Source organism: Macrobrachium nipponense, chromosome 3, assembly GCF_015104395.2.
Source record: "Macrobrachium nipponense isolate FS-2020 chromosome 3, ASM1510439v2, whole genome shotgun sequence".
In the NCBI taxonomy this organism is placed as follows: Eukaryota; Metazoa; Arthropoda; class Malacostraca; order Decapoda; family Palaemonidae; genus Macrobrachium; species Macrobrachium nipponense.
In genome coordinates this window covers 123,173,714-123,190,163 of record NC_087202.1, presented here as the reverse complement: position 1 = coordinate 123,190,163, position 16,450 = coordinate 123,173,714, and the positions used below count along the sequence as shown (strand labels likewise).

Sequence of the window (16,450 nt, the reverse complement as noted above, 5' to 3'; positions counted from 1 at the left end):
AACACAGCCCATGAAGTATCAGGTTGTTGAGCTTACTGCCAAGCAAGTTAACAATAAAAAATGACAAATTTTTAACCAATTTGTATTTTTCACTACTTACAAACCTGAGGTCTTAACATTAGGATAAATACTCAGTGCCAGCTGGAAACCAGTAATTTGTTTTAAATAATTGTGTACGCAAGGGACTATTGGCATCTGTGCTTGGTCACGAGACATGTGGAGCCACCCACATACCCCTCTTTAACTCGTGACCCCGTTAGCTATTTTCAATACATTTGCTCCTCCAAATCAAGATTATACAAATGCACCTTCAATCTAGCAGGAATATTTTTTCCTTAAGGATAACTATAAATATATAGTACTATACAATTTCTGTGATATGAAGCATGTCAGGCACCAAAGAAATCCATGAATAATTTGTATTTGTTACATGAATTAGAATTTATTTGAATTTAATCATCAGATAATTTCAAGACGATGATAATGAAGATCTTAGAAAATATCTTTGAATGACTGGCTTCCAATAGAGGACAAAGTTGTCAACAAAAAATAATCCCACTTTAGAAAAGTTCAGACCATCACTAACATCTCTGGGGTACATGGCTGAGAGCAAGATATATATTATAAATAATTTTAATTCGATGCATTTTCAACTACCAAACTACCTTGCTATAAAAGCCTAGCAACCATTTCCAGCTTCGCTGAAGGTAATTCCTAATGTAAAGGACTGACAGTTTGTATACAGTGTAGGAACAAACGTACTTTGGGGTCATCTAACACCTTTCCTTGCAATACGTACTTCTGGAGGCAAGCCTCGTTCGTTATTGCCTTTGCCCTCCAGCTTGCTGAACCTCTGGGGTTTTCCAATTAAGGGGCCTCCCAGTGGTGAAGAAGAGCAGTAAGATCCTAGACCCTTACTCCCATTGAGATGACTTGTGTTGGGTGTCTCCTACTTTGTGGAACTTTGCTGTAATTTACCACTGGAGATGACACTTTGCTGTGTGATGCTAAGGGACAACTTTATACAAGCCATAGGATTAGTGGGACTAGTATAGTTAATTGCTGCTATGCAGTGTTTATTTTTCCATAATCCTAAGTATATTTATTTGTTATTCAAGTTGTGATTTAATTAGGTTTAAGGTTAATTTCTCATATTGTCTCTTACTATCACACCGATCTGTGCGTATGTGGTTTCTATCTCCATCTAATAACTTTTTTTTTTTGTTTTACTTTAGTGTGCTATTAGCTGGGCGACTGTTTTGGAATTGTAACTGCAAGTTTATTTTATTCCCTAAAATATTGGTTATAATAAATAATTAAGTGTTCATTTAGAGTCTGTATCTTCTCTTTGAAGAAATACTTTGAATTGTTTTTGTTCTGGTATGAGTCCTATTCATTTTACCAGAGGTGATGGACAGACCTCTTAGGAGGGAAAATTAGGAGGCAAAAACACTCCATCCAAAGCATGGTCACAGGGGAAAAAAGAGAATTTCTCCCATTTCATAAAGGGTGGAAAGAGCGATGACCCTTAACAGAAACTTTCAGAATTGCGAGAGCTAAAGTGGCAAAGTGACTCTTAACAGAGCGTAAATTCAAATTTGGCCAAAGACTCTTAAGGGAGCCAAAATGTAAGTCCTACTAAAATGTGGAGCTTTCACTGCAGCTTCAGCTACGAATCCTGGAAAATCTCATTTTGCATAAGGTTAAAAGTTCCCTAAAAGACTGGCCTTAAATTCTTCAGGAATAGCCTCTTCACAAGTGATTCTTGCTCTAGAACCTCAGCAGGTGCAATGAGACTTGCTCTAGAACCTCAGCAGGTGCAATGAGACTAAGAAAATCTGCAGTCATCATACAGGGTAGCATCCAAAACAGTCCAAGAGAGGAGAAACTGGCTCATAGAGGAAAAAGACAGTAGTTAGTGATTTTCACAATCCAGTCTGATAGTCCACACATATTTAATGAATATACAATTTCTGTTGTTTAATACGCTTCCAATAAGCAGGGAAAGAGGCGCTCAATGCTTCCAGAGGCCACAGCCTCAGCAATTTCTGTGATTTCTCTTTCAAGAGACAAAGAAGTAACTTCCAAATGAACAGCATACAAAGCAGACGTGTGATCCAATGATCCCTGAGGATCCAAATATGAAAGGCAAACAACGGGCGAATCCAACAAGCCATGTGTGGTGCTACGTCTATAGAACGCCTCGCCTTCCCAGCAGAGTTTTAGTTATATTTAATTATAAAAGTAGCAGCCATGCCGTCTCCTGAAGCTACTGTTGTTGGGAGAGAGTGGGTATGTCGTAGGAATGATATTTCCGGTCTGACGGAAGCTTAGGGTAAGAGAGGCAGGTCACAAGAGTAGCTAGGCTTCGAGATGGATTTTAGGGACTTCTACAATAAGACCTATTTTCCTTCCCAATTTGCTGGCGTTGTGTTTACCACCTTTCAGGCAATGCTCGAGGCGGTTTTTGGAAGCCCCCGTGATTCGAAAACACCCAGTATCGATCTCAGTCGGCCTGCGAGACGTGATCTCGGGACAGAGGTCAAATTGCCAGCCTCCAAAATTAGGCCTACCCACGACGTACTGGTGGACACGAACCCCAGACCTGAACAGAGGTCAGGCCGCATTCTTCTACAAGGATACACAGAATATTGCATAAAGGTACGTCTGAAAGTGTAAACTTCAACCCAGCACCTTTTACTACCTATATACGACTCTTGCTAAATTCATTTCCAAATTCTATTTTTTACCCCCACCCCTTCTACATCAGAAGCCCTTTGTCCTCATCGGGCCACGTGCTCCCCTTTGTGACTTGTTAAAGACCTAGTTTTCGTGCATACCTCAGTGAACCATTCGAGTTTTACCTTGTCCAACAATGTTAGAGAATTAATCAGCCTTAATCAAAGCAAGAAGTCAATTTTTCCTTTTATCTCGTTTAATCGGGGATTCTTTTTCCAGATTCCATGAGTCACGTGCCGTCTCTGCCCGCAAGTGTGCATTAACCCAAGTGAATGAAAATCAGCTTGAATTGAAGAGGACTATAAGCCCAACGTGGGGGCCAATATCATTTAACTTTTCTCCAGGCCAGCACGGGCCTTTTTTGTAAATAAATAGTTTTAAAGTAACGAGCTGAGTTTTTCTGGCGACCTTCCCTCTAAAGAAGTTTACGGTAAGTTCAAGCAATTCCCTCTTGAAATCCCTAAATTACTTCCGTTTACGTATCTAGTCTCTCACAAGGCCTATATACGTAACATTGGCGACCTTGCCAGGATCGAATCCGGGCTTGCTTAAAAAAGCTTGTAAATCGCGTTATCCGTTGTAAAACGTAAACTGTAAATTATGTTACAAAAAGTAAATCAAGCACACTTGCAGGGAAAGAAGACACACTGGCTCACGTAAGGTATTCCATTCATTAATATGATTATTCTATAACCAATGTTAGCTTAAGGTACGTTTAAGTATTTTTATTGTAGAAGTGTTTAAAAGAGCGTAGGTAGAAATCTTATTATTGTAACGGCGAACGCGCCAGAGCTTTATTTTAGCGGCGAGCAAACAATTTGCCCGCGAATTCTCTGTTACTTTGTGCTGTCCTCGTCGGACAAGACAGAGCACGTGTGTAGAATAGATGCCAGAAAGAACCAGATCAAAAACTAGGAAGTGCTTTGCCAAGGTTTATTGCTGTATTAGAAAGCCTAGCTAGTTAGAGTGTTTTATAATAGTTACGGCAAAAGAAGTGTACATTCTTTTGTCTGTGATATGTTAGGGAATCCATTTTTAACTTAGTTTCATTCCAAGTGTTGGTAACCGCTTACCTCGCTCTCAGCTTAAATTCAGCTTAGAGCATTTTCGCGCCTGCGCGGTCTCAACCAGCTTTCGTTTTCGCTCACAGCGGCAGCCATGTTTTTATCCCTTTAAACATTACCTAAACAATTTAAGCAAAGTACGTAAGTCTCGAAGTTTTAACGTAAATAATATCGATCTCGTACTAGTATCTATCGTCCTGCCAGAGAAATTAACGTAATTCGCCTTGAATAAGAAAGTAGTATTTTGTGTTGTAAATTGCCTTCGCACCGTGGTGCTAACCCGCTCTTCTCGCCTCATGTGTTTCACCTCGCATCGCTCACTCGCGCGCTGAGCGAAAATTTCATTTCACTTAACGTAACCTCATTTACAATTGTTTGCTAACATCGTTTTCAAATCCTTACCGTAATTTTTCACTTGTCCTTACGTAAAGTTAACGTAAATCTTAAAAGTAGAGTCACTTGCAAGAATTGTTAACGTAAAACGCGTCTTGTAAAATTCATATTGAAACGCAAATCATTTCATAAGCGCAAGCCGCTAACATTAACGAAAAATAAAAATCGTTCACCACGAGCGCGTTATCATTTTCATAAAACGTTATCCAAAAGCAATTCTTTCATTAAAAACGTTAACGTAAGTAAATCATTTAACGCAAGTTGCGTCATATTAAACTAACATTAGTAGTTCAATTCCAATATAAGGGAGTTCATTCATATATCATTTTTCACCCTCTCCGAGAGAGAGAGAGAGAGAGAGAGAGAGTAGGAGAGAGAGAGAGAGAGAGAGAGAGAGAAAACCAGAACACAGTATTCACGAAGCCAAAAGAGTACTACATCTTACCATTAATTATAGCATGCAGAATTAACATTATTTTAGTCTCTTGTGTCTTTCATTTACACAGCGTGATACGTACGCGCCTGTGTCCATTGCAGTTTGCAAGCATTTATTTATTCCATTTATCGAGTACTTCAGCGAGTGACTGAGCATTTCTAGAATTTCCATTACCTGTCGTTGCCCGAGTGGTCTTGTTCATTTTTATCCCAAAAGACTTGCGTGTACCGCAAGCACAATTCGCACAGTGTGCCACGCAAATTCATTACTTCCAGACAGGGAAGTCGTTACCAGTTGGAGGTCTGGCCACCACCAGTGCACGTCAGGTCTTACCATTTTACAGTGCCACTAATTCTTGACACTGTCCCATCGACTGGCTGCTGAAGTACTCCCACCTTTTACTTTCTCTCCTCCACTATTACACTCTGCCATGAGCAGTGCCATTTCACTTCAGTATATTTAAGTATACTGCATGTAGTGTCCGGGACACACCAGCACGATACCAGTGCTCCAAGGAACGCCTCCATAAATGCCATTGCACCTGTACAGGCCGTACAGGTAGCCATTAAACCTGCGTGTCCGTCCTTACGGAACGCCCAAATAATTAGTGTGTCCGTGTACAAGGGTCAGTGATCCTTCGGAACACTCAACAAGGGAACGCCTCCCAGAAGTGCCGCAATACCAGCCCTAAGTGCTGACAAACCTGCGTGTCCGTCCTTACGGAACGCCCAATTCATTAATGTCCGTGTACGAGGATCAGTGATCTTTCGGACCATCCTAAGGGAACGCCTCCCCAAAGTGCCGCAATACCAGCACTACTAGTGCTGCCCAAGGAACGCCTCCTCATAAGTGCCGCGCACCTGTACAGACGTACAGGTAGCCCTATACCTGCGTGTCCGTCCTACGGAACGCTCATTCATTATAGAGTATCCACCATTTTGGATCACTGAACCAAGGAACGCCTCCTCATAAGTGCCGTGCACCTGTATTGGACCTACAGGTAGCCCATTCCAACGTCTCCCAAGTTGGGAACGCCCGTAAGTGTGACGTACACAGCACACTTCATTCGATTGTTTCACCTCAGCAGAAGGTGCCATTCACAAAGTGCCACCGAGCACCCAGTCTTTTCACTTTTCATTACCACATTGCAGAACCCATTTCCAATGTTAGTGCCACTTTCCCACAGTAGGCACTCCTATTCCATTCAGTACCCTTTCCTGGCCATTATTTTCATTTTCATCAGAGCCTCTACTGCAGCCTAAGGGAAATGTCTCCCCCTGCTTCCCGCGACTTCTTTGCCAGAGAGCTAGAGAAGCTCGGAGCCCTCATAACTCTGGGCAAGGAGGCCGGTTTACACTGGACCAGCACTTGACCAGTGGATAAGGCGCAGCAGGCTGCTGCGCGCCTGCAAGAAAGGGAAGAAAGAGAAAAGAAGCAGAGGAGAAAGCCGGAGAAGCAGAGAGAAAAGATTTTAGAAAGAGAAGCAGAGAGGAAGGAAAGAGAAGAAGAGAGAAAGCATGAGCTAGCTCTCCTAGATGACGCAATCTCTCTGCTAGTTTCCAAGCCCCAGACCATGAGCTGGACTCCCGGTAAGAGGTGGTTGCGGAGGTTCTGCACCACTTGTTGTGTGCGTGGGCATGCTGTGGATTCTGACCAGTGCCCAAGTCGGTCTCTACCTTGGGAGGAGAGCTTCCAGGGTGAACTTCTCCAAGGCTACCATGTAGCCCTGCCTGATGAACAGTCTCCTACGGCCTATCAGTGGGTACAAGTCATGGCCGACACCGAAGCCCAGGTCTCCCTTATTTCCAGAAAAGGCATTGCCTAGGGGTGCCAAAATCCAGACGAACGAAGAAATTCAGTTTGAATGGATTGACGGTAACCTCTATTCTGTTCCTTCGGTCCTTCTGAATGTAAAAATGCCCTTTCTGGACCAGGTGACCAAGGAAACCACATTGTGCCGCCTGGCCGTAGTTGACCAATTCCATGATGTTTATCAGGTAATATTGGGCCGAGATCTACTTAAGCCGTATCTCCCCTGGACACAGCTCCCACTACCAGATGCACCGGATCCCTGCAGCATGCCTCATAATCAACCCTCAATTTTAGATTCAGAGGCTAGTGCCTCCGATGTCCCAGACATCCCTTTTATTTGTGAACCTGGACTGGCCCTACCCAGTGTCAGAGCCAGACGTTTCTCCCGCATCATCTCAGCCTCTTACCATTTTACCGCCTACCTCCTCCACTTTGGAAGAGGTAAGCCCACCAGTTAACCCCGGACTTGCTTCCGAGGATGATTCAACGGAGGTTTCCTTAACCTCCCCACGTCACATCACTGCCAGAGAGGACTCTTCACCTGTGCCAGAGCACACTGCCAGCCTTGGTGACTCCGCAGATTCGCAACCTGTGGGGGCATCTCGGTCCTTATCATCCAGTGCCACGGAAGAGGTTCTGGAACAAGTTCTGCCGAGACTGTGGCCGCAAGGGTCACATGTCTGCAAATTACGGAGGGTGCGCGAACCACAATATTCCGGCCATCGCAATGGCCGTCACCAATCCTTCTCTCTAGGACCCCCAGCTAAGGGCCCTATGACCGTCGCACCCCTCCAAAGCCATTATCAGCCAAGCCACGTCAGAGCCTACGAAGACTCTGGCGCTCAAATCTCCCTGATACGGGAAGACAGAATTCCCCGATTGGCTAATGTTGATAGACGTCGATTGATCACCATTGAAGGTATCAATCACATTAAACTGATCCTTCCGACCGTCCAATTGAGGGTCACTAGACCTCACTTCTCCCGAAAGTTTTGTACCCTTGCAGTTGCAAGCTACATTCCAGGAGGTTACGACCTCCTCCTAGGGCAAAGACATGAAGTCTCCCTCGCATTCCAAAAAGCCTAGGGGTCCTAACCCCACAACAAATCACTCCAAGGCAAGGAGTCATCGAAATTCTACTTCTCTAGGAAGTATGTCCACCAACAGTCTTCCCTGTTACCAAGGAGGGAGATTGACCATTCGCAGTTCCGTTGCAAAAACCTGTAACGTAATAGGGCACTCTAACTAATTGGCCTAGGTGCCCTAGCAAACTACCAGCAGCGGACACTGTCCATTTTCCACAAGGCCTAGCCTTCAACAAGAGACAGGAGCCTCTGTCTCCCATTTCCAAGGGCACGCTGAGAGGTATTGCACCTCCGGTACCCGTCACAGGTCCAGTCGACCTCAACTCTCTGCCAGTGCCACTTGGCAGCACTGAGCAGTGCCAAGCTCCGTCCAGCCTGGACGTAGAGCCACCACAGAACTTGACTTCTGCGCCTGGCCCCGAGCTAGTGCCGGCGCCTAACCTACCCAAGGATCCTCCTACAGGAGATCCTCCAACAGGCATGGAGCTTACCGCAGCCCATGGCCAATCACTAGTTCCGTCTTCTTCACCCTCACCACTGTCGCCCGAGGATGAACCTCCGGCAGACCTAACCTTCATACCTCCTCTGGAAAACCAGGTAACTGCCCGACCAGGAGTCAGCCTGGAGTTTTCCCCTTACGACGGCTGTCGCAGCAGCCGGAGTGAGGGCCTCCCCTGCAGTAGGTTCCACCTCTACGACGGTTGCTGCAGATACCGAAAGTAGGGTGTTCTCCTGCAATCCCTCGGCTACCACCTGCCTCTGCTTCCTGCCCCCCCGGCGTTTCTGGCCTTTCCCTTTCCCCAAGTCGTGCCCTCCGTCTACTCCAAGGACTGGTATAGCCAGGTCCTGGAGGAATAAGAAGAAGAAGGGACGTAACCAATCATTAACAAACTAACACAAAAGAGCCACATGCTCTCCTTGACACCTGTGCCCGAGGTACAGTGTCGCATTCATTTGCAGAATGATCCTGGCACCTAACCAGAGAAGGTAGCCAGCCTGATCTCTGCCAGTAGCACTAACCCTCTAACCCCTAGCCATTGTAATACTAACCCTCACTTAAATATAACTACCTCATTGCATTTCCCTCCTGGTCAACTAACCACTCATCATCCCCAAGCATCATTACCTCTTATCATGTATTTTTACAATTCCGTCGCTGAACTACTGCTGTCGTACCACACTCTGGAATGATTGCGTCTTCATTTAATGTATTGAGTAGGTTAGGCTAATGATTTAGTACCAGGGCATTAGGTTAGTAGCAAGTAGAATTTTCAAAGTAACCTTATCTAGGGGTAGAGTAGACTGTCGTCACAAGACAACTGTAGTTATTTATTAGCTAGACTACATCACTATATTAAGTTAGTACACTTAGCATCTTTGCCTATAAGTTAGGTAGGCCATTGTAGTCAGCCGTATCGCTGCTCAAAAAACTTCAGTTAGAGTAGGAGAACTGGGTTGTCGAGGCGATCAACTTATTTAAGCCAAGACCTTCACGCCCGAAAGGGAGTGAATGCCTTCTTAACAGGGGGAGCTGCTACGTCTATAGAACGCCTCGCCTTCCCAGCAGAGTTTTAGTTATATTTAATTATAAAAGTAGCAGCCATGCCGTCTCCTGAAGCTACTGTTGTTGGGAGAGTGGGTATGTCGTAGGAAGGATATTTCCGGTCCGACGGAAGCTTAGGGTAAGAGAGGCAGGTCACAAGAGTAGCTAGGCTTCGAGATGGATTTTAGGGACTTCTTCTACAATAAGACCTATTTTCCTTCCCAATTTGCTGGCGTTGTGTTTACCACCTTTCAGGCAATGCTCGAGGCGGTTTTTGGAAGCCCCGTGATTCGAAAACACCAGTATCGATCTCAGTCGGCGTGCGAGACGTGATCTCGGACAGAGGTCAAATTGCCAGCCTCCCAAAAATTAATTAGGCCTACCCACGACGTACTGGTGGACACGAACCCCAGACCTGAACAGAGGTCAGGCCGCATTCTTCTACAAGGATACACAGAATATTGCATAAAGGTACGTCTGAAAGTGTAAACTTCAACCCCAGCACCTTTTACTACCATACGACTCTTGCTAAATTCATTTCCAATTCTTATTTTTACCCCTTCTACATCAGAAGCCCTTTGTCCTCATCGGGCCACGTGCTCCCCTTTGTGACTTGTTAAAGACCTAGTTTTCGTGCATACCTCAGTGAACCATTCGAGTTTACCTTCCCCAATGTTAGAGAATTAATCAGCCTTAATCAAAGCAAGAAGTCATTTTTCCTTTTATTTTTCCTCTTTTTTTTTTCGTTTAATCGGGGATTCTTTTCCAGATTCCATGAGTCAGTGCCGTCTCTGCCCGCAAGTGTGCATTAACCCAAGTGAATGAAAATCAGCTTGAATTGAATGAGACTATAAGCCCCAACGTGGGGGCCAATATCATTTAACTTTTCTCCAGGCCAGCACGGCCTTTTTTGTAAATAAATAGTTTTAAAGTACGAGCTGAGTTTTCTGGCGAACCTTCCCTCTAAAGAAGTTTACGGTAAGTTCAAGCAATTCCCCTCTTGAAATCCCTAAATACTTCCGTTTAACGTATCTAGTCTCTCACAAGGCCCTATATACGTAACAGTTGGCCAATTCACTAAACACCATGTAAACCAACCACTTACCTTTCACATCCTAATTAATCTATAGATCGGGAAGACTGTGGTATATTAATCTATACAGGTATGCTCGAGTTACGATAATTCGTTTTACGATAATCCGATGTTACGATGGGGTTAGCAATTAATACTAAAAAAAAAAAAAAAAAAAAAAAAAACCAAAAAAAAAAAAAAAAAAAAAAAAAAGTTGAAAATGCGTATTTTTAAATTTCGCGCACAGCGAGCGCTGGCAGCAGCGTACTACGCTGTACGATATGTTGGCCCGAGAGCGAGAGGCTGGCGTAGGTACAGCGGCAATGAGTTCGACCTCACTTGCGCGTCGTAACCAAGAAACATTAGGTCGTGTTCGTTTGTGATTTGAGAGTTTTTTTTAAGTACCGAAAATTAAAACAAAAAAACTATGTCTGCCAAACAACCAAATAGGTGTCCTGCTGGTAGTGCAAAAAAGAAGAGGCAATCCATCACTTTGGAGCAGAAACTGAAAATAATAAACCAGCGTGAAGCGGGAAAGGCAGTCATGGTTATCGCACGTGACGAACGTTTATCGCAATCGACGGTAATCCCATCCACCCCCATCCTCAAGGACAAGAAACGCGTAATGATGCTGTAAAGGCATCCTGCTTCAGTTCATTCAACGGTTATATCAAAGAAGAGGATAGGGCCTTTGGAAGAAATGGAGCAATTACTGGTCACGTGGATGGAGGATCAAATACAAAGCGTATGCCGCTCACCCAACCTCTTAACCATTCAGACAAAGGCGCGCATGCTTTTTGAAGAGCTGAAGAAGAATTATGATGATAACCACAACAAAAGTTTTGCAGCAAGTGCTGGATGGTTTCGTCGTTTCAAGAACCGCCATAATTTTCACAGTGTGAAAATTAGCGGTGAAGCAGCAAGCGCTGATGCCGACGGGGCCCGCTAAATTTAAGGATGTTTTAAACGAGATCGTCGTTAATGAAGGCTACTTGCCAGAGCAAATCTTTAATGTTGACGAAACCGGACTTTATTGGAAACGTATGCCACAAAACGGTCCTACATCCACAAAGAAGCAACGGTGATGCCCGGGGTTTAAGGCATACAAGGATCGATTGACTCTTCTGCTTGGGGGAAATGTGGCTGGGTATAAACTTAAGCCCTTTATGATTTATCATTCAGAAAATCCAAGGGCTTTAAAAAACATCGACAAGCAGACACTTCCTGTGCATTACCGTCATAATAAAAAAGCTTGGATGACTGCAATATTGTTTGAGGACTGGTTCGTCATTGCTTCATTCCGGAAGTGAAAGATTATTGTAGAAAAAATAACATCCCCTTCAAAATTCTTCTGATTCTCGACAATGCTCCTGGCCACCCTCAGCACATCGGAGATAGTATTAACGAGAATGTAAAAGTTGTGTTTTTTCTGCCACCAAACACAACTTCTCTCATACAACCATGGATCAGGGTGCTGTGGCTACGTTCAAGGCGTATTATCTTCGGAACACGTTTGCGCAGGCTGTTCAGGCTACGGATAACGAGGAGAAAGATCTCAGAAACTTTCTGGAAAGAATTTAGTGTTCTTAACTCCATTATGAACATTGGAAGGGCGTGGAAGGAGGTAAAGAAAGAGTGTATGAATGGGGTCTGGAAAAATCTGCTGAAAGTGTATGTGAACTCGTTTAAAGGTTCGATCAGAATGAAGAAGAAGTGGAAATCAATAAAAAGATCTTGATACTTGGGAAAAGTTTAGATTTAGAAATTGACGAGGAAGATATCCAGAACTTATAGATGTGCAAGATGTAGAGCTAACGGCAGAGGATTTAATTGCACTTGCAGAAGAGAAAAAAAAAAGCAGAAGAGGAAGAAGAAATAAAAGAGCCGGAGCGAACGTTTGACGACTAAAAAACTGGCAGAGGCGTTTGCTTTATTTGATCAAGGACTGAAACTTTTAAGTGAAATGGATGGGGACGAGGAACGGTTTGCCAAGTTCAGAGGGCTCATCAAGACAGTGTTGCATGTTACCGATTAATTTATGAAGAACGAAAAAAACGCACTGTGCAACCTACAATGGATTTTTTCTTCAAGAGAACGACTCCAGTGCATTCCGCTTCCCCCAGCCCTACCCCCTCACTTGAGACTCGATCCTGTACGTCTCGGAACAGTTGTTTCCTCGAGACACCTGAACTTACAGAAGAAGAAATTTTATCTGAGGAAGAGCGAATTGATGATCCTGCTGCTTTTATCATCATCCTCCTCTTTTCCGATCTTTAGTTATAGTAGCATGAACAGCCTGACACCGATCACGTTATGCCGACAACGGACCGAATCTTGGTGAGTACCCTTTACGCTACAGTCTGATCCTTGTTCTTATTATTAAGTTTCTTTTTATACTTAATTATCATAAGTCAATCTGCATTGAAACACCCGAACTAGCTGATATTAATAATTACTATACCTTTATATGTATAGGTATACTGTGTAGTGTAGGCTAATCTTCCATATATGTGTATATAGCCTACGCCTATATGGTACTGATTAACTTAGTGTAGGCTAGGCTATATCCGAGATACGATTTTCTCAACTTACGAGGGTTTTTCGGAACCTAACCCCATTCGTAAGTAGGAGAATACCTGTAGATTGGGAAGACAGTGGTATGTCACACGAATCCATAATGGAAGTACAAACCCAATATCCATGTCCAGAGCCAATTGTGAAAAAATAAAATTCAAAGCAAATTGAACAGTGTTACCACTACCAAAACATGGATACTCTTACCCCATCCTCACCTGGTGGAGCAAACAAGGGAACGCTCGCTAAAGATCTAATTAAATTCTAATTTCTTGTCAAACGGCATCCCTGCCACTCAAGATATAGCTACTATGAAGGATGAGGACCAAAACAAAAATTCCTAACACTCGAAGACAAACATAGACCAAAGATCCTAAAAACTATATAAACTTCTAAACTACGTAAGTTACCCGATTCCAAAAGATCAATTATATTGTAGCAAAGAAAAACAAATTTTGAGATTGATGCATCCAAATTCAGATTGATCCTTTTGAATACTTCCTGAAATATTGAAAATCAAACAGACAAAACTCAAATCTGACAAGGTAGAACAAGATAAAATAAAAGATCGCAAAATTATTCTGTTCTTATAAACAAGCTTCAGAAAGTAAACAAGACACTGGTCCACCAGAATAAATGGCTAATTCTTAGTTGGTAAAATACTAAGGACTTATCAGCCCAATACTTATTAATTAAATACTAAGCTCCTTCACATGAACACACGTGGCGAGAGTTAATATAACTTAATACATTATACTGCAATTCCATAAAAGGAGAATATTAAAAATTTACCTATCCTGCTGGCTATGAGGGGTTGTGGGAGTTTTGCGACTAGGCGTCTTCTGACCAGGACCTCTAACAGACAGCTTTGGTATATTACGGCCAGGAGATTTTGATCGACCTAAAAAAATTCATGATTTAATTATAAATGAAGGAACACACCTGAAAAAAAATACACTATGTTCAAAGTAACAACATAAACTTAAAACTGAAATTCCTACTCCATGAACCTACATCTTAGATCTAAAGCATTTTTTGGGGGTGGGGGTTGGAGGGGGGGCCAGTACTGTAATACTTCTTTCTGCTAAAAACTCTAGATAAGGAAAAAAAAACAGACTGAAAATTGCTTTTAATCATTCAAACACATTAATTTGCAATGCAATGATTTCCCATACAAACAGAAGCATATTGCTGGTTATATTAAATGGAATATGAGATTTAGGCCTGATGCCAAGCACTGGGACTATGAGGTCATTCAGCACTGAAAGGAAAATTGAGAGTAAAGGTTTGAGAGGTGTAACAGGAGCAAAACCTCGCAGGTGCACTGAAATAATTGTTAGGAGAGTGAAAAGCAAGATGGAAGAAAGATAATATTGGAAGTACAATGAAAGGAACGAAAGGGGTTGCAGCAGCTAGGGGACAAGGGATGCTGCAAACAACCATACGTAATGCCTACAGCACACCACGTGGGGTGCACTGATGACACTACCCTCCTAGGGAAGAAGCATATTGTTAAGCATAACTAGCATCGATCATCCACACAGCAGTTACACACCAATGCTACAAAGGCAAAGCTCACTGCACCAATGTCTCGGTAATTAAAATGAACAATTTAAATCAAATTCAATACTTTAAAAACAATACAGTGAAACTACAAAAGGTACAGTATTTGAATTTTAACTAACTTTATCTATGAAAATGCAAAAATGCTAAAGGACATTTAACAATAATTGTGGTTAAGAAGATTTCAGCAATATTTACCAGGGGATTTTCCTCTCCCAGGACTTATGCCGTCTGTGAATGACGTAGCACTAAGCGGAGTCTTTGCAGAGTGTGGACTGTTTATTCCAGATTTATTACTAAAGCCTAAAGGAATAGATAAATTTAATGAAGATGGATATTAAAGTTATGATTTACAATATTATCTACAAGGCAATTACAATTTCATACATTTTCAAAAACTATCTGAACTGCAATGCAATTTTCACTCAATATCAAAAAAGTGAATTCTTGACAAGTTTTCATTAACCTTTTTCTGGCTATCTGGAATATTCTTGCCTATTACTGTACAGAGTAAAAAACTGTGCGATCATGAGATACCCCTACCTCAATGGAAATACTCCCAGCAAAATATTATGTAAGTAATTAAACTTGGAAGTGAGAATTGTGTTTTCCATGTACACACTTACAAAGAAGGTAGTTTACTTCCCAATTTCCAGTCAGAAGAAATGAGTAGTTTGTTCAGCGACAGCAATTGAGTCTGCTGCCACAAATCTACTTTTTATTTCCTGGTTTACTCTCATAAATGAACATCAATCAATAACTTGAAATGATAATTCAGAAAATACTGAGGGTTACGAAATAAAAGCAGTAGCACAGAAGTGTTGTCAGATGATGATGAAAGCAAGCCAGATTCCATGGGTTGAAAAACTAACCTTTGGAATTTCAACACATCTTGACGTTCACAGACATTGTTGGATTAAATTGTGATAACAGAAGTGAAAATTTACAGTATCTAAAAAGCTCACGGACAAGTACACAGGCAGTCCGCAGTTATCGGCAGGGGTTCTGATAAGCGAAAACCACCATTAACCGAAACTTGGTGATTTATGGCACCTAATTTCAGGTAATGGTGCCTCTGTTAGGCATATTATGGCGCCACAACTCTATTATCAGCACCTTATGGCACTGGTGACCAAAACTCAGCCTGTTATGGCACCATAAATCCCTGATTTTGTGACAAGCGTTATAAAACAGGATCGCCAGTAATCAAGTCCGCCGATAACTGTGGACCACCTCTACTATGGATTTGATTATTGTGGAGACTGTAACAGTAGATGTTAAACAGAAAGGAGGAAAATGAGATAAAAGAGAAAAAGGGGCGGGAGGGGGTAAAGCTGGTAAAAAAAGATGGTGTCTAACAACAATGGATGAAATCAGTTTTATGGTAAATTATAAAACTTTGAATTATGATGAAAAAAGCTACATAAACAACATTAGAGGAAACAATACTAGTTTGTAACTCCTTCATGGAAATACTATTTTGAAGTCCATGTTTAGTAAAATAAAATATTTCCTCTCAACTGATGATGAATCCCAAAATCTAAATTAAATATCATTTTTCCAAAAATTATATATAGCAAATTTGTAGATCTTACACTTGAGCAAAAGGGTTAACAGTGATAAAAATAAACACTTCATAAAGACAAATGACTCATTTTAACTGTTTTTTCAAGTCCACATTTTCAAACTCTAGTTATCTTGGGTTAGAAAAACATGATTATTTTAAATGATAAAACTCAAAATTACAATGCCTTATAAAGAAACACATCTTGTGCTGATATTTCTATGCGCATACTTTCATAAAATGTAAAATATTTTTTTTTATTTTTTTTACACAAGAAAAATGCCTGAGAGAAGGGGTTAATCAATAGCAACGGATGGCTTACGATAAATGGACTGAAATATTATAGTACTCAATATGCTGCTTACAGAATAATATGTGATAATGTACAGAATTCAAATGAAAATAATCACAGTGAATGATAACAGATAAAGGTCACCTGTAAATACTGCAACAAGATATCTGTGTGTTTTATATATAAATATATAATCTTTTTGTGCAATAAACTACAAACTATTTCCTAAAGCAAAGTGCTATCCTCCTGAAAACTGGATAATCATTCCAGTGACATTTACTACTGTTACAGAAAGTCACACAAACTTTATGTC

The 16,450-nt window shown here is 41.9% G+C and overlaps 1 protein-coding gene and 1 pseudogene across 1 annotated transcript in view; one reads left to right on the top strand and one right to left on the bottom strand.

Annotated features, from left to right (window-relative positions):
* LOC135222021 (cell division cycle protein 20 homolog) overlaps positions 1-16,450 on the top strand; it is a 225,595-nt gene that overhangs the window by 93,308 nt on the left and 115,837 nt on the right.
* Positions 1-16,450, bottom strand: part of LOC135222099 (cell division cycle protein 20 homolog) — a 102,024-nt pseudogene that overhangs the window by 82,326 nt on the left and 3,248 nt on the right.